This window comes from Choloepus didactylus, chromosome 5 (assembly GCF_015220235.1).
Source record: "Choloepus didactylus isolate mChoDid1 chromosome 5, mChoDid1.pri, whole genome shotgun sequence".
Classification (NCBI taxonomy): Eukaryota; Metazoa; Chordata; class Mammalia; order Pilosa; family Megalonychidae; genus Choloepus; species Choloepus didactylus.
In genome coordinates this window covers 19928370-19953359 of record NC_051311.1, presented here as the reverse complement: position 1 = coordinate 19953359, position 24990 = coordinate 19928370, and the positions used below count along the sequence as shown (strand labels likewise).

Sequence of the window (24990 nt, the reverse complement as noted above, 5' to 3'; positions counted from 1 at the left end):
GGAAAAATTTAATTCAGATCTTATCCAGAGGTTTTGTCAATTCAAAATGGAAAGAAAATATGCAGTTACTATGCTTTGGGTCCATTTTGTAAAATTGTACTGTATTTTATTTGTGCACTTTGTAACACAAGGTCTTCTCTTCACAAATATATTTTGACCATTTTAAACTTTTGCCCCTTGGATTATTGACTGTTTCTTGACTGTCCATCAGGCACCAAGCACTTTGCTAGGCCTTAGGGAAAACAGCAAGACAAATTCTCAGTTTTGTGTCTCCAATGAACATGACTGCTTCAGAAACCATCATTATATACCTCTAAAATGGCAATACTTTAAATATACTAACCTCTCTTTCTTAGACCTTATATCTATGAAGGGAAGAATGAAGAATTTCACCATGTGTTGGTTCTATTCTTATATTGCCTCATTAATCTTCCAAAAATCTTAATAAGCAAATATCATTCCAACTTGTACATATGGGGAAACAAAGATCACAAACCAAATGACTTGAAAATCACATGCAGTCAATTGAATAATGGAGATAACTTCTAAAAATCTGTGTTCTTTTCACTTCCACATGTGTTTCCTCAGGAGATACAGTTTATAAACCCTGTTTTTGTATTTAACATTCCATATTATTTGCATCTGAATAGCGTTAACACTTCTCAAAGCATTTTCACCTTATTGCATTTAGTAGTTAAATAGTCCTATGGCAGGACTGGCATTTTTGCACCCATTTTATACATGCAGACAATGGAGGTACCCAATCTGAGTTTCTACATTTTACTACTACATTAAGGGCTTTTATGGCTCAATAAAAACAGCCAAAAATCTCCTTTTAGAAAGACAACTATTTTTCCTTCTCTGAATTTTGCTAGGTAAACAAATTTAGCAAGATTTTTTAAAAAGTAGCTGGGGAAACTCTCACTCTCCCTAAATATGTAATCTTGCACCGAGTCTTTCTGGCTGCCACTAAGCCAACTCTGCCTAGTACCACTTCAATTTTACTTAAATAACAATGTCTAATCAGTTTTTCAAAGTTTGGTTGAAAAATGAACATCAGGAAGGACTGTCAAATGTATCCATAAAATTTTAGACTCAGTACCACTAAAGAATGGAGCCAACCTATGGATGAGGACTATTATAGACACATAATGCTGTTTAATTCAAAAGCAAATAAATATGCTTACTCTTGCCCCTATCATTTTGTTCCAGCTTTAGCACCTTCAGAATTTTTCCAAACATTCTCTCTAGCTATAGACTAGAGGGAAAAGCAAGCAACATGCCATCTCCAGAGGTGCATTTCCACTTGTCTAACTGAGCTGCATCCAGAGAAAGAGAAGGAATGAGTGAATAGATAGAAGGGGCATTTTACAGACAGGGCCTTCAAAGCATGATTGCCTTTTGAAAAGAAAATTTGAGTGATCAAGTTGAAAAGTTCAAAGAGATCTTGGAAATCACTGCCACTGTTCCTTCTGCAAGGCAAAATTATATTAAACCACCTGGGATTGTTTCAAAGTTAGCTATTTGTCTTTGGTTGTTTTCCTGTTTTTACACTTCAGAATTTCTGCATATTTAGTCTCAAAGATATTTTATACTTCAGCTATTTTTTAGACTTGCCAAAACTGCTTTTTCATTAATTGAGTTACATAAGACACTTTGCCAACATTCAGTTCTTTGCCCCATTTAAAAATACCTATTCCAATTGTACCTTATATAACGATAAATTAATGATTACCTCCTAAAATATTATATATGATGTGAAAGGATGGCTGGACTTTAGCTTGGTGTTTTTGATGCCTTCTACATTTATTTTAAGAATTTTAAGATAGATTTATTAAATATTGCAGCCCAAAGGGAAAATAAAAGAACAATTCCATGGATCTTATAAGGGCTGTTTAGAACATCAATTCTTTCAAAACTGTGGTCATGGAAAATTCAACTGAGATAAAACAGAGAGGCCCCTTCTCAAGAAGATACAGAAGCAATTCAGATCCTACTGTTTTCACAAAGAAATCAAGATCTAATTCCTAAAAATGTAAAATCTTGCCAAGTTTTCCAGCTATAACATATCAAAGCTTTCAGGGATTTCTAATTTGCACTTTCATCTTCCTGCCAACCCTGGGCATAGACACAATGGCTTGAATAGCTCCGTGCTGTCCTCTTTCGAAAGACATATTTTAATAGCATAGGTGCTGCTAATTTTAATACATATTTTTGCCTTCTAACTCCTGACAGGCATGTTGGTTTCATGCTTTGCAAATCATTCATTAGCTATCAACATGCAGTGAGTTTTGAAGCACAGACAGAGCTTCAAGTAATAAACAAACTCTGCAGTCAAATGCTCCTAGAATTAGCCACCATTGGCTACATGAAGCATATTAGGCCATTGCTATAAACAGAGCAGGAGAAAGCCCTGATAGAGAAAGTTAAGAGTGGGAAGAGCATGTTTAAATACAAAACATTTGCATTTGTGTCGGAAATAGGAGGTGGTAAGATGCCTACTATTATCTTCACCTCCTGCACACATGCACGTTATTTTCCTAGAGACAGCCTTAATATTAAGTCTTGGTGTAGAGAATTTATGAAGATCAGCAGTCACTGTAAATGGGAGGAATAACCAAGAGTGACATTGTGTTATTAGTAAGAAAGGAGCTGAAATTGACTGGGATAAAAAGATTGACTTAAGGATATTCATATTTTAAAAGGGGAAACAAAATAAATATTAAACATTTTATTAAATTTAGGTGAAAGAAATACATATTCAGAGGTCCTCTCCAGTGGCTTACATGTCATATAATTTCTGTGATGAACATTTCTGACCCTGCTAAGCAGGAGATACAGTGTCTTTACAAATTCCACTGGAAGGGCCAGGGTGAAACTGATAGCCAAAAAGAGGACCTTTCTCAATCCCTGTGAACCACTTGTTTTGATTATATCCTTGCCCTGGTATTTCTTTTAAGGGATTTTTTTATGAGAAAATAAATGTTTATATCCAAATCTGTTGATGGAATTCTCCCTGAGATGTACTGGTTCCTAGAGGGCAAAACAGAGAAAGCACACTATAAGATGAGTTTCCATAACATCTGCTCAATGTTCAACAACCAGTAATATTCATAACATTTTGAGCATTCACAGTGTTCCAGGCATTTTTTAAAGTATTTTACATACATTCACTTATTCTTATAATTCTTATAATATGACCATGTGGAAGGGATGGTTATTATTCCCATTTTACAGGTGAGGAAACTGATGCTCAAAGTGATGAAGTAGGTTGCCCAAGACCACATAGCCAGAAAATATCCAAGCTGAAATATGTACCAAGCAGCCTGAGTCCAGAGCCTGCTGTACTGTAGTGTCTTCCTGGAGGCATTTACAGGTTTATTAATTGATTGGTGTTAGAGTTCTAATATTGACTGTAATAGTCACTGAGCCAAGCCATCTAGTTGTCTCAGTTATCTTTTACCTTCCAATACTTCTTTCCAAATTCCCTATTTTTTTTCCTTTCTTCCCTACCACATTGAAGAGCCTAATAGACTGTGCCAAGGACATCATTTCTCAGTAATCTCCTAGGCAGCTTTCAGCGCGTATGATTTACCACATGGTTAAAACAAGATAATCTGCTGTGACACCTATTTGTAAACTGTCTCAATTTTGGAAAAGAAGCCAAGTGGTTTCAATACACATCTTTTTAGGTTGAATTGTAAGGCTTTTTCTTTTTAAACTGAATATTTTCATAATTTGTTTTTACATTAAAGAATACTATATAGATTCAAAAGCAAAATACAATAAGAAGGAGAAAATCTATATTAAGATATAAAAATGTGGTCATGAATTAGTTTATAACAGCACTATTTATGATGGTACATGTCAATATAGCAATAACAATGTTTTTTCTGTGTAGCAATGACATACATCAGCTGAAAATAAAATAACACTCTCATTTTGACTGACTCATTTGGCATAAAACAGAAATTCATAAGCCAAAGATTAGTTTGACCCACTGTAACCCACTCATCAAATATTAATGTGTTTCATGCTAACACATTTTGAGAAGTGGGAAGCTTTTCTCTTTGACATTGTGTTCTTTTTTGCAGAAACATCCATTGACTTACAGCTGGCATTCTACGTGAGATGCAAGTGACAGAGATTGCAACAGTAGAAAGACCATGTGACATCAACCAGGCCCCTAATTGGTACGTGAGCCTGTTGGCAAATGGTGGTTTATCACTCCCTCTACTTGTGAGTCAGTTGACATGGGAATGCCAGTTTTAACAGATGTGTTTTTTTCACATTTCATAACACAATGAGAATGATGACTTTCACAAATGAATCTGAGTGTCAATCTAATTTGAGCTCCCTTCGTAATGAAAATGTTTTACTGCTTTTTTTATCAAAGTAGTGACAGCCTGCCTGCACACTATATGACCTTTTTTCCTAAACTGAGTATTTTCACAATTTGTTTTTACATTGAAAGCATTCCAAAAGCAAAATAAAATCAGAAGGAGAAAATCTATAGTTAGACATAAAAGTGTGGTGTTCTTACAGCATACAAGCAACTTAAAAATGTTTATATGAGCTCTTTTACAGCCTCTAAGAGCAAAACATGAAGTTGACCAATTGGGGAAAATGAGGAAGAACTAATGATAAACTGGTAAATTATATGAAATGATTATTAAGTTACATTTTTATTTTTTTAAATTCATAACAAATCAATGTAATAAAAATCACACGGATGTTAAACATTTTCTTTTTATATTTATTATTAATTATTAAATTAAAAAATATTCAATAGGGAGGAACAAAAATACCTGAAAAAGGATGAATGGACAATGAAAAGACAGCACAGCTTCAAGGAACTTATAATAGAGCTTGAAATATAAGACAGCTTTTGAGAGAAACAATTAGAAAATAGATCAATATAAATAAATCATCATTCAGAATAAGAAAGAAACCATTGTGTTCTGCAATTTGTCTGATAAAGCTGCACAGAAAAGTTAAGTCTTGATCAAGTTCTTAAAAAAACACAGCATTTGAATAAAACCAAAGTAATGTGTAGGGGAACGTTAAATAAATAGATTTCGGTATGAGAAAGTGACACAACAAAAATAGGAAGTGATAATACTTTGTGAAGCAGAGACTCCTGGTGTGTAAGAAGCCTTTAAAAAGATTAACTTGGCACTGGTGAACAGGCTGATTTGGAAGAGGAGGATGAGAGAGGTGGGAGATTAGTTAGGAAGCTATGTCAAGAATCTGAGTGTGATGTGATTAGAGCCCTGAGGAGTTAAATAGCGTTAAATAGAGCTAAATAGCAGTTAAAGTAGAGTTAAATGTTGAATCCAAGCATACACGATAAAAAAATATCAGCAGAATCTTATACATTGATTACCTATGATAGATGAAAGGCGGAAAATAATCAAAAACATTTCTCAAGAGACTTTAGTAGGTTTGCATGGGGAATGGAGATGTTTGTGAATATGGAAACATGACAAGTTTGATTTTCATATGAGTTGCTTTTGAGGAAAAACTTTCTTATTCATGTAAATGTGTCATGTACCTGGTCTTCAAAACTTTCCATGGATTTATATTTTGCTTCTCCATGAAATAGTAAGCTCCTTGAAACCAAGGTGCATGCTTTGTGTTTCTTCTATATCTCAGACAATTATGGCATAGTTTAATAGATATTTAATAATGCTATGTGAGCCTGCAATATTGGAGGTAAATTTAAATAAAAACCCAAAGAACATGTAGATCAACTGTTTATCATAATCATAAAAGGATAGTTGGAAGCATAAAACTGGATGATCTGTGCTCTAGTTTGCTAATGCTGCAGAATGCAAAAGACCAGAGATGGATTGGCTTTTATAAAAAGGGTGTTTATTTGGCTACACAGTTACAGTCTTAAGTCCATAAAGTGTCCAAGGTAACACATCAGTAATCCGGTACCTTCACTGGAGGATGGCCAATGGCATCTTGAAAACCTCTGTTAGCCAGGAAGGAACGTGGCTGGCATCTGCTCCAAAGTTCTGGTTTCAAAATGGCTTTCTCCCAGGACGTTCCTCTCTAGCAAGCTTGCTCCTCTTCAAAACATCACTCACAGCTGCACTGAGTTCCTTCTGTTATGTCAGCTCATTTATATGGCTCCACTGATCAACTTAAACCCACCCTGGATGGGTGGAGCAACACCTCCATGGAAATTATCCAATCAGAGTCATCACCTACAGCTGGGTGGGGTGCATTCCAAAGAAACACTCAAAGAATTACAATCTAATCAAACCTGATAACATCTGCCCATACAAGATTAAATCAAAGATAATGGCGTTTGGGGGACATAATACATTCAAATCGGCACAATCTTCAAATACAAGATGTGTCCAAGGAGGAGAGAAAAGGCTTAAGGATTTAATTTTGGAAGAACAGGATGCAGAGAATGCAGTTGAAGTAGAAAGAGAAGGCTCTGTCATAGAAATAGGAGGGAAACTGGAAAGTAGAGACACATTGAAGCCAAGCGACTGTTAAAGGGACCTAATGTAAAAGGTGTGATGAAACAGAAATATCTTTGATATTGAAGAATTTCAAAGACTATTAATTTTGGCTAAAAATAAGTGAGGATGAAGCAAAGTTTTACAAAGTTTGGACAAAGAAAGATCAAGAGCAGTTTAAGAAAGTTGACGCTGGGTACTAGACTGCATGACTTTGAATACATTGGTTCTGAACAGGTCTTTCACTTAGAATTTTCTCCACCAAGACAAGCCAACATAGCTAATTGCAGAATTGGTGCAAAATTTGATAAATTTCACAACCAGAGTTGTATCATATCTCCAACATTAATGGAGGAGCTAGGATTTTATCAATATGTTTGTAGGATGAAGACACTTTCCTCTCACTCCTGGAAAAATAAAAGAACACCCATGCTGCTTTTTGTTCCATGTCACTTGAAAACAACTTGATTTGAAATAAAAGCATCCAGATATTTTTAAAAATAATTTGCAAAGTGCTCTTCTGGTTAAGGTATTACTAATGGTGATAACAGTAGCAATGAGAGTAATAGCAGTTGTAGTAGTGGTGGCAGCAGTTGTGCATCTGTAGAATTGGCAGTATGAGTGTCCACTGTGGTTTGAGGTGTTCTCTGTGCCAATTTACACTTACAGAATTCCTAGTATAACATGACTGACTCTTGATTTTACTAAAATTTTGTGGATTGTAGTTACCTTTAAGTAGGAATATTAACTGAATTATTCTGCCTGCTACTGATTAATGTTGATTACATCTATTTTACTTCCTGACTAACAGTGGAGGGTGGAATGGCATGGAGAGTGCAATGGTGAGTACAAGCATCTGGAAGTCCATTTCTTAAACAGATATCTTTTGAGAAAAGTCAGCATTCAATTGAATTAACAAACTCTTCTTTGGAGATTACAGAATCCCACTGGAGAACTAATATGCCTTCAATGATACCTTAATATACTATGAGACTGATAGTTTCATTGAATCTAAATTCAGATTAGATGGGAAAGGAAGCAGGCAGAGTGGAGTGGACAAGGACTAAAAGAGAAAGACTCTTGGATAAATGCTAACCGAGGCCTGTCCCTGGACCTCTCCTCAGTCCACCATCGTAAGCTGTCTTTCCATCATAAGAATCTGTAGAAAAGCATCTTACAATACACTGAAATCCATGTTCTTTTCCTGATATTCATAATCATGTCAAATAAACCTGCGATTTTTAAAAAATTTTCCTGTGGGTAGTATGGGAGGTGAGATTAGTCATATTCCTCTCTAATTGAATTCTCACTAGCCATGAAGGCTTTGTATAGCTTTACCTTTTGCACTTTGTTCTAGAAAAATAATGGTTTGTACAAATGTCTGGATATGGGAGACAGTTTTTCTAATTATAAGAGACTGAATAAAAAGATAGTGAAGAGAAATATAACCTGGCAGGATGAAGGTGATAATGGCAGGCAAAGGGAAACATCTGGAAAATGTATGGTGGATAATCACAGACCCACTCTTTCTGGGGACTGAGCTTGACTCTTGCTACTGAGATTTACAACCTCGGAGCAACACAAGTTTGACATCTGCTTATGTATTTCCAAATGGTGTGTGCAGCTAAGAACAGTGCTTTTGATGCTAATTAACTTAGAAACTGCATAGGTAGTTTCTGTACATGTGTATATATTCTCCATGTCCCAGTGGAACTGCTATTGGAGTAAGTCCTCCATTGGCAAGTCCATTTGAAAATTATACTTACTGTTAAACCTAAAAAGCCAAACTGATGACAGAGAAGCTTCATCTACTGAAATTGAAATAACATAGACAGAACTGCCAAAAAATTTCTGTCAAATTCATGCTTTTTGATTTAAAAACAACTTTAGAATAATTGCACTTGAATTTATTCTCTAGGAATTTAGTAAAACACTCTAATAAAGGTAATATTGTATGGCAATATAAAATTCTTATGTTACATGGAATTCTAGTTTTTGAGACTTTTTTATGATTTCCATATTATGCATATTCAATTTTTGAATATATATTTTAAGGAAGAAAAATCAACTCACTACCCAATAAATTTTGGGCAGAAATTTCCCTGTACATTCACTTTTATTTTTTAGTTTAATGTTTATAACTGGAACAATGGTGGCTATTAGCTCTCATTTTCTTAATGTAAGACAAATTATAACTTGTAATTTACTGCTGGTTTATATCACATTCAGTGGTTACATGTGATTGGTCTATGTCAAGAAATCATGTAGGGAAAATAATACCAATATAGTTCAGTCATCCATTACTCCAGCCATTAAAGTGTGATTCATATGTAAATTGGTTTGAAAGTTTTCATTTTGCTTATCTGACCTTGCCTGGATAATCAGATGTGCTCCTTGATCATTTTTAGATCTGACTCAGGTCAAAATTAGCAAGCTGAATCTCTCCAATGTATACTCATGCTGGAAATTGAAGTTGTTTCCTCCCTCTCAATTTTGGAAATGGACCAACTGCTCCAGAAGAAGTTGTTGTTGCAGAGAAAATTGCACATTTTATAATGTTGGGTAAATATTCTCTTTTTTATTCTTTACAAAGTCTTGAAAGGCAATGATTCATTAGGATTTTTTTTTCTCTAAACATTTAAATTGAATGTTAAATTAAGTTGACCATGGTTCTGGACTAAAATTGCATAACCTTGAACTGAGTTATTCTACCTTGAATAATAATCATTTTTATGCTATTGTATTTCTTCTACCATAGTGTGCTGGTTTGAATGTATTATGTCCCCGAGAAAAAGCCACATTCTTTGATGCAATCTTGTGGGGCAGACATATTAGTGGGGATTAAGTTGGAACATTTGGATTAGGTTGTTTGCATGGAAATGTGCCCCATCCAACTGTAGGTGATAACTCTGATGAGATATTTCCATGGAGGCATGGCCCCACACATTCAGGGAGGGCCTTGATCAGTGAAGCCATATAAATGGGCTGACAAACAGAAGGAACTCAGTCAGCTGCAGCTGTGAGTGACATTTTGAAGAGGAGCTACAGCCAAGAAGGATACTTTGAAGAAAGCACAGGAGCTGCAGATGAGAGACAGTTTGAAGACGGCCATTGAAAGCAGACTCTTGTGGAGAAGCTGAGAGAGGACAAATATCCCAAGTGCAGCTAAGAGTGACATTTTTGAGGAACTGCAGCCTAGAGAGGAACATCCTGGGAGAAAGCCATTATGAAACCAGAACTTTGGAGCAGACGCCAGCCACGTGCCTTCCCAGCTAACAGAGGTTTTCCAGACAACGTTGGCCATCCTCCAGTGAAGATACCCGATTGCTGATGTGTTACCTTGGACACTTTATGGCCTTAAGACTGTAACTCTGTAACCAAATAAACCCCCTTTATAAAACCCAGTCCATTTCTGGTGTTTTGCCTTCCAGCAGCATTAGCAAACTAGTACACATAGTAACCCATCGAAATTCTATATTTTTATTTGTTGGGATAGACTAATGTATATTGTGTTTACAAACTAACCCTCAAATCTCAGTGACTTAATGAATAAACTTTCCTATTCATTCACCTAGTGTTTGCTGCAGGTACAGATACTCTCCAGGGAAGCCACCTTCCAAGTAGTGACTCAGAGAGTGAGTGTGTTTCCTTCTTGAGTCTCCACCAATCAGTCCAACACAATTTCTTTGTCAGAGGATAACAGAAAGAAATAGAAATCATACATGCTCTCCTATGCTTTGACTTCAAAATGACATACATCACTTCTGGCCAATTGGGAGGCTAGTGAAAAGGTTATTTAATGGAGAAATCATAGTCTTTTCAACAAATGGTGCTAGTAGAACTGGACATACATATGTGAACTGAAAATAAACAGAAATATTGATCTATGTATTGTATGATATATCCTTTAAAAATTCAAAGTGAATCATAGGCCTAAATGCAAAACCTAAAATTTTTAAACTATTAAAATGGCTAAATATTTAAATGTCCAGAAATAGACCCACATATCTTTGGCTAATGGATTTTCCGCAAGGGTGCTAAGAACATATTATAGGGAAAGAGTAGTCTCTTTAACAAAGAGTGTTGGGAAAATTGGATATCAACATGCGAAAGAATGAAATTAGACCCTTACCTGAACCCATACACAAAAATTGACTCAAATTGTATCAAGGACCTAAATATAGAGCTAAAGCCATAAAACTCTTAGAAGATAACACAGAGGTAAATCTTCATGACCTGGGATTTGGTGATGTGTCCTTAGATTTGACACTAAGACATTAGCGATAAAAGAAACAGTAGATAAATTTGACTTCATTAAAATTAAAGAAACTTTTGTACATCAAAGGACATTATCAAGAAAGTGAAAAGACAATCTGCAGAATGGGAGAAAGTAGCTGCAAGCCATACATCCAATAAAGACTTAAAATCCAGAATATATAAAGAAGTTTTACAACACAACCATAAAAGGACAAACAATCCAATTTAAACATGGGCGAAAGACTCAGACATTTTTGCAAAGAAAATACGCAATTTGTCAATAAGCACACAAAAAGATCATTAACCATCAGGGAAACACAAATCAAAACCATGAGATACCACTTCACACCCACAAGGGTGAGTATTATAAAAAAAAAAAAAAAAAAGGAAATAAGTATTAGAGAGCATATGGAGAAATTGGAAACTTAGTGCATATTGGTGGGAATGTAAAATGGTGCAGCTACTGTGGAAAGCAATATGGTTGTTCCTAAAAGTTAAATACAGAAGTACAATATATCCCGGCAATTTCACCCCTATGCATGTACTCAAAGAAAGTGAAAACAGGGTCTCAGATACTTATACACTAATGTTTATAGCAACATTATTCACAGTAGCCAAAAGGTGTAAACAACCCCAGTGGCCATCAGTAACTGAAAGGATGCATGAAATGTGGTACATGCACACAATGGAATATTATTTGGCCATAAGAAAGAGTGAACTTCTGAGACATGCTGCAACACAGAAGAACCTTGAAAACATTACACCTGGTGACATAAGCAAGACACATTAGGACAAATATTGTATGAGTTCACTTAGATCTGTAGGAATAACAAAACTTTAGAGACAGAAAGTAGATTAGAGGTTGCAAGAGGATGAGGGGGGAAAAGAGAAGAGTGTATGTTTAATGGAGTATGTGTAAAAAATTTAATAAAGAAAGGATGACAACACCAAACACTGGAGAGGATTTGGAATTATCAGGACACTCATACATTTCCAGTAGGTCTGCAAAATGACATGGCCACTTAGGAAAAAATTTAGTGGTTTCTCAAATCACCCAGCACTCTCACTCCTTGGGTATTATTCCAATTAAAATGAAAACTGATGTTTACACAAATGACAGTATGCAAATGTTTATAATTGCATCTTAATTTTCCAAAGCTGCTTTGACAAATACAACACAATGGATGGGCTTAAACAACAAGCCTTTATTTTCTCACAGTTTTGAAAGCAAGTCCAATATCAAAATCTCAACAGGCCACGTTTTCTCCCCAAAGTCTGTAGCATTCAGGTGCTGACTTCACACAATCTTTGGAGTACTTTGGCTTGTTTCTCTGCCATCCGTCATATGATAATGTCCCTTTGTGTCTGCTTGGTGTCTGCTTTTCCCGTTTCTGCTGCTACCAATGGCTTTCTCTCGATAAGGCTTCTGGCAACATGAATTAATACCTGCCCTGATTCAGTTTGGCCACATCTAAAGAGGATCTAATTACCCTCTATTCACAAATGAGTCCATCCCTTAACTGATAATAGATCTTCAAAGGGTCTTATTAACAAATGGCTTCACACCCACAGAAGCACAGATTAAGATTAAGAACATGTTTTTTGTTGGGGTACATAATTCAATCTCACACAAGTGCCTTTGTTCAGATTCACCAAAAACTAGAAGTGACTCACATGCCCTATAGTTGTTGATACTCCCATAAAATGAAATACTATTCAGCAGTAAAAAGACACAAGATACTAATACAAGTCACAGCATGGAAGACTATCAAAAGGATTCTAAGCAAAAGAAGTCAGGCCCCCAAAGTCACATTGTGTATGATTCCATTTTGAAAAAAAATGCAAAAGCACAAAGGTAGGAAACAGATAAATGGTCACCAGGACCCAGGAGTGGGAGGAAGAGTTGACTTCAAAGGGTCATGGGGAATTTGGGGGTGACAGAACCCTTCTATAGTTTCATTTTGATGGTGGTTACATACCTGTATGCATTTGTCAAAACTGACAGAACTGAACCCTCAAGAGGGTGAATTTTACTGTGTGTAAATTTTAACATAATAAAAAAAATGAAAAAAAAATTAACGTCACATTATATAGATGTTATAAGAGTATTAATTAATGGCTCAATCTTAGAGTCAGACAACTTGAACTCAAATACCAAGTCCATCAGTTCCGAGCAGTGCGAGCCTAAGCAAATTACTTACCCAATTGTACTTTGGTTTTCTTGCCTCTAAAAGGGAATAATAATTATTGAAACCAAAGGATAGGAGAAACAATTAAATGAGACAATGCATGAAAACTGCTGAGGCAGTTTCTAATAGGGAGTATATATCCAGTCTATATGAGTCATTTGTAGTAACACCAGGATGCTACTTAAGCTCAAGACGGATTCTTTACCCAAAATGAATGCCTCTTGTCTTCTTTCAAACCATACATATTTATTTTAAATATCTACCATTTGCCAAGTTCCAGTTGGAATTAAATGAATAGTTCTTGCTCTTGAAAACTTACAATATTGTTGGAGACATGAGTCAGGCACATAAAAATATTCAATTAACTATGACATCAGTTATTCTGCAACTTATGCTGGAATTATATTCCATCAAGCCACTGCATTAAGTCTATAAGCGCAGAGATGCAGAGACATGGGGCCTGCTATGGTATCTGTTCTCAAGGTTGTCACCTCCTAGTTATAAAGATAAATATGAACAGTGACTATAAATCACTGGTGTACAAATAATGACAGTGCAGTAAAAGAAGTAAAATTAAAATGCTGAGGGATTTGGAAGGGTAGACAGAGATGAGAAAAAGGCATTCTCATAAAAGATTGTATTTGTTTGGTGTTAAAATGTTCTACACAGAATAAAGCATTGAGGAGGAAAAACAAAGCTGAAATCAAAGATAGTTTGAATGGTTGGAAGACTTCTTCTAGACCAGGTAGATATTGAATTGGTTTAAAAGACATAGAAATATTATAATTGAGAAGAAAGGAGATAATAACAATGGAAATTAAAATATAAGTAAAAGTATTGCACATTTCTCCATGCACTCACTAAATATTTATTAAGTATGCACTTTGTGATAAGCAGCCCTCCCTGTTTCTGCTTGCATGGAGCTTATACTCGGAAGGGAGAGAACAGAAAATTAAGTGCAATATATAATAGGTCAGATCACAAGGTATGCTCTAAAGAGAAATAAAGCAGGGTAAAGGTAATAGAGAGTGACTACAGGGGGAGGGGTGGGTGGTACAAATTTCATATAAGATGGTCTTGAAAAGATCTCTCTACACTGATATTATTTGAGCAGATATATGAATAAAATGAAGAAACAAATAATATGATTATCTGGGTGCGAGTCATCAAGGCCAAGAGATAAGCAAATGAAAGCTCCTGAAGGTAGGAGTGGGTTCGGAGAGTTTGGGAAATAACATGTAGGCCAATGAGGACAAGGTGGGGAGTATTTAGAGATAATATGAGAAGTGTAGAGAAGCTCTGATCATTTGCTTCTTGTAGACCATTGGAAGGACTTTAGGTGAGAGTCCTAAATTTGGGAGTATATAGACAGGGTTTAAAGTTAGAGAACTGGATGTGCTCTCCTAGGAAATGAATACATTTAGATGAAAAAATGAGGTTTGAGGACTGAGTCAAGAAGCCTAACATCTAAAAGTCAGGAAGGTGAGAAGGAATTAGCATAGGAGTCTGAAAAGGGACAGCCAATGCAATAAAATGTAAATTTCCAATTTGAAATACTTTAAACCCATTTTACAGATAATGGATTTAGCATGAACTAGCTCAGTGGCCTTCGTATGACTTGTCAAAGAATTGGCTTTGAACCATTCCCATTAATATGGTTTGTATAATAATTCGGCAAACAAATTAAAGACTGAAATCCCATGGTGAGTCTATTATCACTGACTTATACTCAGTTCCAGTGTTATTCATATTTGCTGAGCACTTTGGCTATTCCTGGAATACATAATATTCATTCCAAGTTAATTGGCGGCAGCTCCTAGTTCTTTACTCTGACTTTGCCTATAGATCACATCCTTTCAGTAACTTAGCTTCCTACTGTTATGTCACTTCAGAGAATAGAATCTATAGATAGCATTTTATTGCAAAAGGCAGAATTTAAAAATCCATTCCTTCATTATATTCTTCCTGGTTCTCAAAAAGTTCTGCTGTATATATGCTTTTTAGATTTAGGGGTTTATAGACATATTTTCATAGAGAAATTCAGAAAATATTGGCTAATTTTATTTTAAGAGAATCAAATAAGGCCTAGTCACTTATTTTAAAAATCGTTAAAAAGAGAAATCGTTAAATATTCTCTGTATGACAAGTGAGGTCATACAGACAATATCCCAAGGGTCAGATCCACTTACATATTTCTACATTCCACCAAAGTCTCCTTCTGGTTGATCTACATGGCTAAAGGAATAATTTTCAAAAATTCAATTTCTTGCAACTAAAAGTGCCTTTCATGGTAGGGTAGGCCTTGAAACTCTCTCTGGGCAGTAGAGATATTATACTCAATTTGCTCCTGAAATAGCTGATCAATCTCTTTATTATGCAAATATGTAACCAACCACTGTAGTTCTCCAAACTTGAATACTCTACCCTCTCCAAGCAAGCTTGTTTACAAGGCCCCCTTGAAATTCTCCCAGTTGGTTAACTTAGATGCTGTTCCTCACTAAACAAGTAATGTGAATTGGCAAGTGGCTAGAGACCTCAAATAAAATTCTGCACCTCTCCTTTCCAGACTTGTATTAATTAATCACATCCATTCTGGTGTGTGTGTATGTATATAGGCATGTGTGTGCAAGCATTATTATTTAAGCTATCACCAGACTGTAGCAAATCAAAGACAGCCAGGGCTAATGTTGCCCAATGAAAACAAATATATATTGAAACCAGTGAGAACAGGATTCACAGAGTAAAATAACTGAGTGATATTCCACAGAATCATGTGTTTCCTGTCACTGCAAAATTGTGAATAATTTGCAGTAGACGGGAATTTATTAAATCAAAAAGAACACTAGCAAATAATAGCATGTTGTGATAGCTATGAAACATCATGTGAGTATAAGCTATTTTAACCCCATTCTTGATTTCATTGTTTTGAAAATAGAAGACCTCAAAAGAATCTTGAAAGGATGGCCTGCCCCTCCTCCCTGCACCAGGAATCTAGAAGCATCTGTTGTAAAACTGTGCCAGGGTCCCTGTATTGATTACCACTGTCTTGTCCGAAAGTTTCTCACATACTTTTCTTGTAAGCAATTCAACACTTCTTTCTGCTGATTCAGGCAGCAACCTCTGGCTCGTTGGTAACAGGCCATAGAGCCCAGACACAAACTGCTTTCACACTGTCTGACATTTTAGTCACCTCCCACACTGTCTCAGAGTAGCCTTGCCCAGTGGGCAGAAAAAGGATTGGAATCTGGATCATTCCAAAAAAGTATCCCCAGCTCACAGTACAGAGAATTCTAACACTAAACACACTGGTTGTGGTGAGGGCAACAGTGTAATAGGATTTTATGAGTATATTTTTGTGCTGCTTAAAGAACTTGCTACGATAAAATGGGAGGTGGAAAGGAGAAGACGACGTCATGCATGGACTTTTATATGGGAATAACTGCTAGTTTGCCATTGAGAAAGTAAAAATAGAATTTGGCTTACATTGCAGCTAAAGAAATCTGTCTGCAATCATGAAAGCATTCGTTCTATTGGAGGAACAGGTTCTTTTCATGGTTACAATGATGATGATTTTACTTTTCAGTGTCACATCCGTCTCATTCCCCCACCCCTCCACATGAACAACCCCAAATAAGAAGGTGTGGGAAACTTGGGTAAATCGTTTCACACTTTGGGCTGCTTGAATGAAATGGAAGAAGTAGGTGAGACTGTGGTTCCATTTTGTCCTATCTCCAAACTTCCTTTAACGGAAGACTCTAGAGCAGGTAGTTCACTGAGAAAATATGTGCAAAGAATCTGTGAGTCTTTAGCTTGTGATACATGCTCAACAATTGCTAGTTCCTTTTTCCCAAGGTCGCCCTGCAAATATCCTTGTAGTCTTCTAAAAGCTGAATCTTGCAGAGCGATAATGGGAGGAGCAGGAAAATATGGACAAGGGGCATAGCTAATTCCAGAGGAGGGCAGAATTATTACACAGGAAAAGGGCGCCACACCTTTAGGTTTCCCAATCATGGGGACAATTTAGAGCTACTCTCAGAGCAAAGATGCAGGTGCCTGCAAAAGGGCGTGGCTCTTCCTGTTCCCTTCAGTCCTCAGGTACTTGTGGGACTGCTTTTCTGGTTCATGTTCCTTTTCCTCCTAAACTTTCAATGGACTTTCATTTTCTCCCTTTCTAAATTGAGTTGGCAACGGGGGCATGGGAAACCTAAAGTCAGGTATTTAGGAATTATACCCAAGCACCAGATGTCGCAATCCTGGCCTACTTTTCATGCACATAATTAGGTATACATACTTCTACTTGGAACATTGTAGATGCTTTTTCAACATTTCAACATTGTGTGCATAGGGAAATAAAAAGTCAAATTTTCCACAGATTTTAGCAATGTGCTATTTATGGCTTCTCCTCTGAGGTACAGCTGATGAAAATGAAAATACCACAGCTGGAATCGCTGCTCAATTTGCCAAGACATCAATTAAAGCATCAGAACAAAGTCATTTATTGCATAGAGCTAAATGACCAGTTTGAAATTTTGAGGGAGATAACTTTTAATCTGATTCCTGGAAAAAAAGCAAGTAATTTGCTTGTTTATGTCTTTTGTGAAAACAAAAGTAGCTCTTGCTCTAAAAGATCCCTTATTTATCAAAAAAGAGCAGGGGGTGGGGGAGGATGGAACTTCAAATTATTTCTGAAAACACATTTGAAACTCTTAAATTCAAAATGATTCAACTCCAGAAGAGAAAACCTAAAATCTTTGGATCTGCCATATTGTTAACTTAAATATCAATTCCTATAAAATGACAACACTGTAAATAGAGAATACTGTAACAAGATAGGATATATAGAGAAAAATGTCCATGAAATAGAGACTTTGAACTTTAGAGAGACTCATATTTTCATAAGTAAACTAAGGGGAAATTTTTGGCAATTGAATTGCAGTGAAGAGAAAATGCACCTTAATATAAGAAAATATATATTTTTTAATAGAGTTGGTTGCTCATCCTTAACAATCCTGGCTGTAACCAGATTTGTTTGCGAACATGTACATTTTTAAGATTTTTAGGTTCAAGGAAACAGTGACTTTGTACCAAGAATATATTTTTGTTCTCTTCTTAGAAAAGAAATAGCGAGCAGAAGGAAAAACAAACCTAATATTTTAAAGTCAAGTTCTTTTCACAGCCTCTCTTGGAAATAAACTGTTACTGCATCAGCCAAGAGAGAGGCCAAAACCAGGAGGGAAAAAAAGAAGTGTTAGATCCCTACATCCATAGTTAGGATTATGAATTCTGGGCTTTAATAGTAAATTTGGCGACTACGTCAAGAAGGAAAATAGGGCATTTATTTTATTTTATATTGTCATGCCCTGTGTTGCCTGTTTGCCCCCTCTAAAGCAGAGCAAGGATAAGCTCCAAATTGCAAATAAGACTAGTGCAAACCATGCCAAGGAACAGAGGCAGCCCTGGCCTGGAGCTTGCCATCAGGACACTTGCCAGGTGAAAGCTTTCAGCACCTGAAGATATTAATACAAATGGCATATTTCTTGTCTGCAGGCTGCAGTTCTCATCCAAAATAGCTACGATTCTTTAACTGTTAAGGGAGTAAACATTCACTGCTTTACATACATTGATTATGTTCCTTTGCCTCTTTCTTTTCTCCTTTTAAAAAAAGTGGTAATAACCCCAGTGTTTTCTCACCAGTATTGTATTGCTGTGTTGCAGCCAAATTTTACGGTTGCAGAAAGCATTAGCAAGCCAGGCCAAAAAACACTCTGACTTTGATTTAATATGAAACTGTACATTGCATCTCCAATTATTTCCATCATTACAATAATTATCTGGTATATTTCTGGTTTTGTGCTGACTGCAAAAAGTTTCTATTTTTCAGAAAAATGGTAGTGTTTGATGATAACTGACATAGCTCAGATCCAAAGAAACCAATCCATCAACACTGCATGCTCACATGATCCTCTGCTAATAGCTTTTGGAAAGATCCAAAGTTATGTTATTTTGCTTAATTTTTTATAGCATTTAATACATTTACACAAATAGCTGGGATTTTCTCTTATCTCAAATCTGGAAGTGGAATCATCTTTTCTTGCTGCCTTATATATGAGATGATCACTATAATATATATAATCTAGTAACATGAGTTATGCAAATATGGTGAATAAAATTGCTGTTAAATACTGTACTTGGATGAATACTTGTTATCTCATTTCAAAATAAGAAATTGCCAGATATCCTTTAATTCATCTTCACCCTGTTATTTTCTTGAGATGAACTAAGTGCTTAAAAAATAAATCTTTATAAATTGATTGCCACACAAGAAAACACACACCCAAATATTAGATAACAACCATGGCCTTTTTTGAAACTAATTATGCACTGATAATTACAATTGGTGTTATCAAAAAAGATCTCATTTGATGAAGTTAATGTTTGTCTATTTTTCTGCAGCCACATCTTCTCTTTCTGATAATTTCCAATTCCATCACAATTTTCACTCCTCTATGTTCTATGTGTCAAAGAAACATCCTTAACAGAAATGAAACTTCAAGTACATAGAGTTGGTAAGTACTCTATCTTTCATGAGTGAAAAGAAGTGAAATCAAGTTATCTATGAAACTCCCAAGAGACCAGAAAAGTGAAATTCAAAGACAGAAACCTATAGAAAGCTACACCTGGATTCCCAGTGTTTTCCACCTGAAAAACAACTAAAGGAGTTATGTCATGACCTATTTTGTCCACACTGCAGTTGAATGCCATGTAACAGTCTATTTTGGGGATGAAATTATTGCTAAATCGGAGTACTCTTCATGACCTCTTGATTCTGGGAATCAGAATTGCTCAATTCTTCAGCACTCCTTAGAAATAAACTTTCTGGCCCTGTTTTAATATGTAATGATAAAATCGCAAAGGGGAAGTTCCAACTTCATGCTTATGGCAAACACTCAGATAAACCTACTGTTCCCAGTATAATGCTGGCTCGTTAAACTACAACTTATTCACATGGCCAAAACTTATTGCTCAGGACCATTTTGTTAGGAAGCACCTAGCTGAAATCTAAATTAAATTAAGTGAATTTAAATAATATGGGCTAAAGAATTTTTCTAAAAAAGATATTTATCGAACCAGATCTATGATCAATGATTGGAAGAAGGTAACATACAGAAGAACATATTATATTAGGTCTCTGGAAGGACAGACAGGCTATTTTAGGAGATAACAAAGTAATCATGTTGGAGAGGATGAACCCTCTGACCCTGAGGTGCTTGGCAGTTGACCTTGATGCTACCGAGATGAGTCAATGACCACATAGATGATTACACCAAAGGACATAAAAGAGCCTGGTAATCCCAACATTTCAGTGAGTACATAGAAAAACATTTCCCTGGCTGGTTCCCATGTCCCCTGATCAAATGAGTACTAAAATGATGCATACTTTTTTCCCAATTATTTTTAAATTGTATATTTGAAAAGTAAAGACTCAAGGAAGTCCTGCGGTAAAGAACTCTACCCAACTTGTTCAAACCCAGCATTTCCCAACTATTTTATTTTTTGCAAAACATGTAATTATAGTGTCATTGAATACTAATATTCTGACTTGCACAGTAGGGTAATGTTAAGCTAGAAGATTTTCCTTCTTACATGTAACTTACATGTAACTTGTGTGTTTCTGTGAGACTAATATTCCTTAAACAAATTCAATTTGTCACCCATTTTGAACAAGTCCAAATTCTTTAGACTGTCATTCAAACCTCAACACATTTTTTTCTTTCTAAACTTACCCTCCATTCTCTGAAAAGACTAGTTTTTGATATACACCAAATGCATCATGCTTCTTTTTCCCTCTATATATGATACTTAATATTTTTGTCCTGCTTTGGAATGTTACCTGACCACATAGTACATTTTCAAGCCTCAATTCACATCCCAAATTATTTTTTGAAGTCTTTTTCTCTTTCCCTAACAACTTCAGTCTGCACTGGTACAGTGTAGAATCTGCACTATACAATTTAATACTTAAATTGTATTTCTTGGAATGTTATCCCTCCCTCTCTCCTTCCTTCTCTTTTTATCTTCATTTCCTTCTCCCTCTCTCTCTTTCTTTCTGCATTTATGCTAATCTTATCCAGCCAAAAGGATTTTAAACTTCTTGTAAAGAAAATTCATGCTTTGTATTTATGTACATTATAAACTATATACAATGTATTTTCCTTCCTCAAGAATTTTCAATTATATACATATATGAGTTGCATGAAGAAAACATTCCTAAAATAAAAAAGAAATAGTAACTAAGGAGCCTTTATTATTATTTTTTTAATCTTCATTTTATTGAGATATATTCACATACCACGCAGTCATACAAAACAAATCGTACATTCGATTGTTCACAGTACCATTACATAGTTGTACATTCATCACCTAAATCAATCCCTGACACCTTCATTAGCACACACACAAAAATAACAAGAATAATAATTAAAGTGAAAAAGAGCAATTGAAGTAAAAAAGAACACTGAGTACCTTTGTCTGTTTGTTTGTTTGTTTCCTTCCCCTATTTTTCTACTCATCCATCCATAAACTAGACAAAGTGGAGTATGGCCCTTATAGCTTTCCCAATCCCATTGTCACCCCTCATAAGCTACATTTTTATACAATTGTCTTCGAGATTCATGGGTTCTGGGTTGTAGTTTGATAGTTTCAGGTATCCACCACCGGCTACCCCAATTCTTTAGAACCAAAAAAGGGTTGTCTAAATTGTGCATAAGAGTGCCCACCAGAGTGACCTCTCAGCTCCTTTTGGAATCTCTCTGCCACTGAAGCTTATTTCATTTCCTTTCACATCCCCCTTTTGGTCAAGAAGATGTTCTCCGTCCCACGATGCCAGATCTACATTCCTCCTGGGAGTCATATTCCACGTTGCCAGGGAGATTCACTCCCCTGGGTGTCTGATCCCATGTAGGGGGGAGGGCAGTGATTTCACCTTTCAAGTTGGCTTAGCTAGAGAGAGAGGGCCACATCTGAGCAACAAAGAGGCATTCGGGAGGAGGCTCTTAGGCACAATTATAGGGAAGCCTAGCCTCTCCTTTGCAGCAACCATCTTCCCAAGGGTAAAACCTATGGTAGAGGGCTCAAAGGAGCCTTTATTATTATAATTTATGTTCAATGTTACATTAATAATATAAAAGTGCCAGGTATATAATTTGTGCTCAATAAATGTTGGTTAAATAAATAAATGAATGGGTGAATAAATTAATTTTCTCTCATCTCAGAAGAAATTTTCTTTACCTCTTTTTTTTTTTTTCATTCATATTTTACGCAGGGATTTGTTGGGCATTTTCTTTTTTGGAGGGGGAGGAAGTGAAGGATCAATTTGCTTTCTTAAGATATATAAAACAATTGAAATTTGTAGTTATGGAACTATAAGTGTCTTAATGTTTCTCATTTTTGTCTATATTGTGTATATATCCTCTTCTAATTTCATGTTCTATTTTATTTGGTTTCATTTTTAACGTAAAAAACAAACTGTCTTTATATTGTTAAGACTATACCTGGTGGGGGCAAGATGGCAGACGGGAGAGATGTATGTTTTAGTTACTCCTCCAGGAAAGTAGGTAGAAAGCCAGGAACTGCGTGGACTGGACACCACAGAGCAATCTGACTTTGGGCATACTTCATACAACACTCATGAAAATGTGGAACTGCTGAGATCAGCGAAATATGTAAGTTTTTGTGACCAGGGGACCTGCACCCCTCCCTGCCAGGCTCAGTCCTGTGGGAGGAGGGGCTGTCAGCTCCGGGAAGAAGAAGGGAGAACTGCAGTGGCAGCCCTTATCAGAAACTCATTCTACTGATCCAAACTCCTACCATAGATAGACTGAGACCAGACACCAGAGAATCTGAGAGCAGCCAGCCCAGCAGAGAGGAGACAGGCATAGAAAAAAACAGCACCAAAAACTCCAAAATAAAAGCAGAGGATTTTTGGAGTTCTGGTGAACATAGAAAGGGGAAGGGCAGAGCTCAGGCCCTGAGGCTCATATGCAAATCCTAAAGAAAAGCTGATCTCTCTGCCCTGTGGACCTTTCCTTAATGGCCCTAATTGCTTTGTCTCTTAGCATTTCAATAACCCATTAGATCTGTGAGGAGGGCCCTTTTTTTTTCCTTTTTTTTTTTTTAATCCTTTTTTCTGTTTCTAAAACAATTACTCTAAGAAGCCCAATACAGAAAGCTTCAAAGACTTGCAATTTCGGCAGGTCAAGACAAGAGCAGAACTAAAAGAGCTCTGAGACAAAAGGCAATAATCCAGTGGCTGAGAAAATTCACTAAACACCACAACTTCCCAAGAAAAGGGGGGTGTCTGCTCATAGCCATCATCCTGGTGGACAGGAAACACTCCTGCCCATCGCCAGCCCCATAGCCCAGAGCTGCCCCACACAACCCAGTGTGACGGAAGTGCTGCAAATAACAGGCACACACCACAAAACTGGGCATGTACAATAGCTTTCCTTGCAACCTCAGTTGATTGTCCCAGAGCTGGGAAGGTGGAGCAGTGTGAATTAACAAAGCCCCATTCACCCATCATTTGAGCAGACTGGGAGCCTCCCTACACAGCCCAGCAGCCCAGAACTGACCTGGGGGGATGGCACTCACCTGTGACATAGCACAGTCATCCCTCAACAGAGGACCAGGGGGTGCATGGCCTGGAAGAGGGACCCACTAGCAAGTCTCAGGAGCCATACACAAATACCAAGGACTTGTGGGTCAGTGGCAGAGACAAACTGTGGCAGGACTGAACTGAAGGATTTGACTATTGCAGCAGCTTTAAAACTCCAGGATCACCAGGGAGATTTTATTGTTAGAGCCAACCCCCCTCCCTGACTGCCCAGAAACATGCCCCATATACAGGGCAGGCAACACCAACTACACATGCAAGCTTGGTACACCAATTGGACCCCACAAGACTCACTCCCCTACTCACCACAAAGGCAAAGCAGGGGAGAATTGGCTTGTGGAGAACAGGTGGCTCGTGGACGCCACCTGCTGGTTAGTTAGAGAAAGTGTATGACACGAAGCTGTAGATATGATAAATTAGAGATAAGGACTTCAATTGGTCTACAAATCCTAAAAGAACACTATCAAGTTAAGCAAATGCCAAGAGGCCAAAAACAACAGAAAATTATAAAGCATATGAAAAAACCAGACGATATGGATAACCCAAGCCCAAGCACCCAAATCAAAAGATCAGAAGAGACACAGCACCTAGAGCAGCTACTCAAAGAACTAAAGATGAACAATGAGACCATAGTACATGATACAAAGGATATCAAGAAGACCCTAGAAGAGCATAAAGAAGACATTGCAAGACTAAATAAAAAAATAGATGGTCTTATGGAAATTAATGAAACTGTTGACCAAATTAAAAAGATTCTGGACACTCATAGTACAAGACTAGAGGAAGTTGAACAACGAATCAGTGACCTGGAAGATGACAGAATGGAAAATGAAAGCATAGAAGAAAGAATGGGGAAAAAATTGAAAAAATTGAAACAGACCTCAGGGATATGATAGATAATATGAAACGTCCGAATATAAGACTCATTGGTGTTCCAGAAGGGGAAGAAAAGGGTAAAGGTCTAGGAAGAGTATTCAAAGAAATTGTTGGGGAAAACTTCGCAAATCTTCTAAACAACATAAATACACAAATCATAAATGCTCAGCGAACTCCAAATAAAATAAATCCAAATAAACCCACTCCCAAACATATTCTGATCACACTGTCAAACACGGAAGAGAAGGAGCAAGTTCTGAAAGCAGCAAGAGAAAAGCAATTCACCACATCCAAAGGAAACAGCATAAGACTAAGTAGTGACAATGCAGCAGCCACCATGGAGGCGAGAAGGCAGTGGCATGATATATTTAAAATTCTGAATGAGAAAAATTTCCAGCCAAGAATACTTTATCCAGCAAAGCTCTCCTTCAAATTTGAGGGAGAGCTTTAATTTTTCACAGACAAACAAATGCTGAGAAAATTTGCTAACAAGAGACCTGCCTTACTGGAGATACTA

The 24990-nt window shown here is 36.6% G+C and overlaps 1 long non-coding RNA gene across 1 annotated transcript in view; it reads left to right on the top strand.

Annotated features, from left to right (window-relative positions):
- The window catches only part of LOC119533825, a 106840-nt gene that overhangs the window by 9530 nt on the left and 72320 nt on the right, over positions 1-24990 (top strand). Inside the window, exons 2-3 of the long non-coding RNA XR_005216883.1 lie at positions 4095-4193; positions 8888-9041. This is a non-coding gene — a long non-coding RNA (uncharacterized LOC119533825). The remainder of the gene's footprint in view (positions 1-4094; positions 4194-8887; positions 9042-24990) is intronic.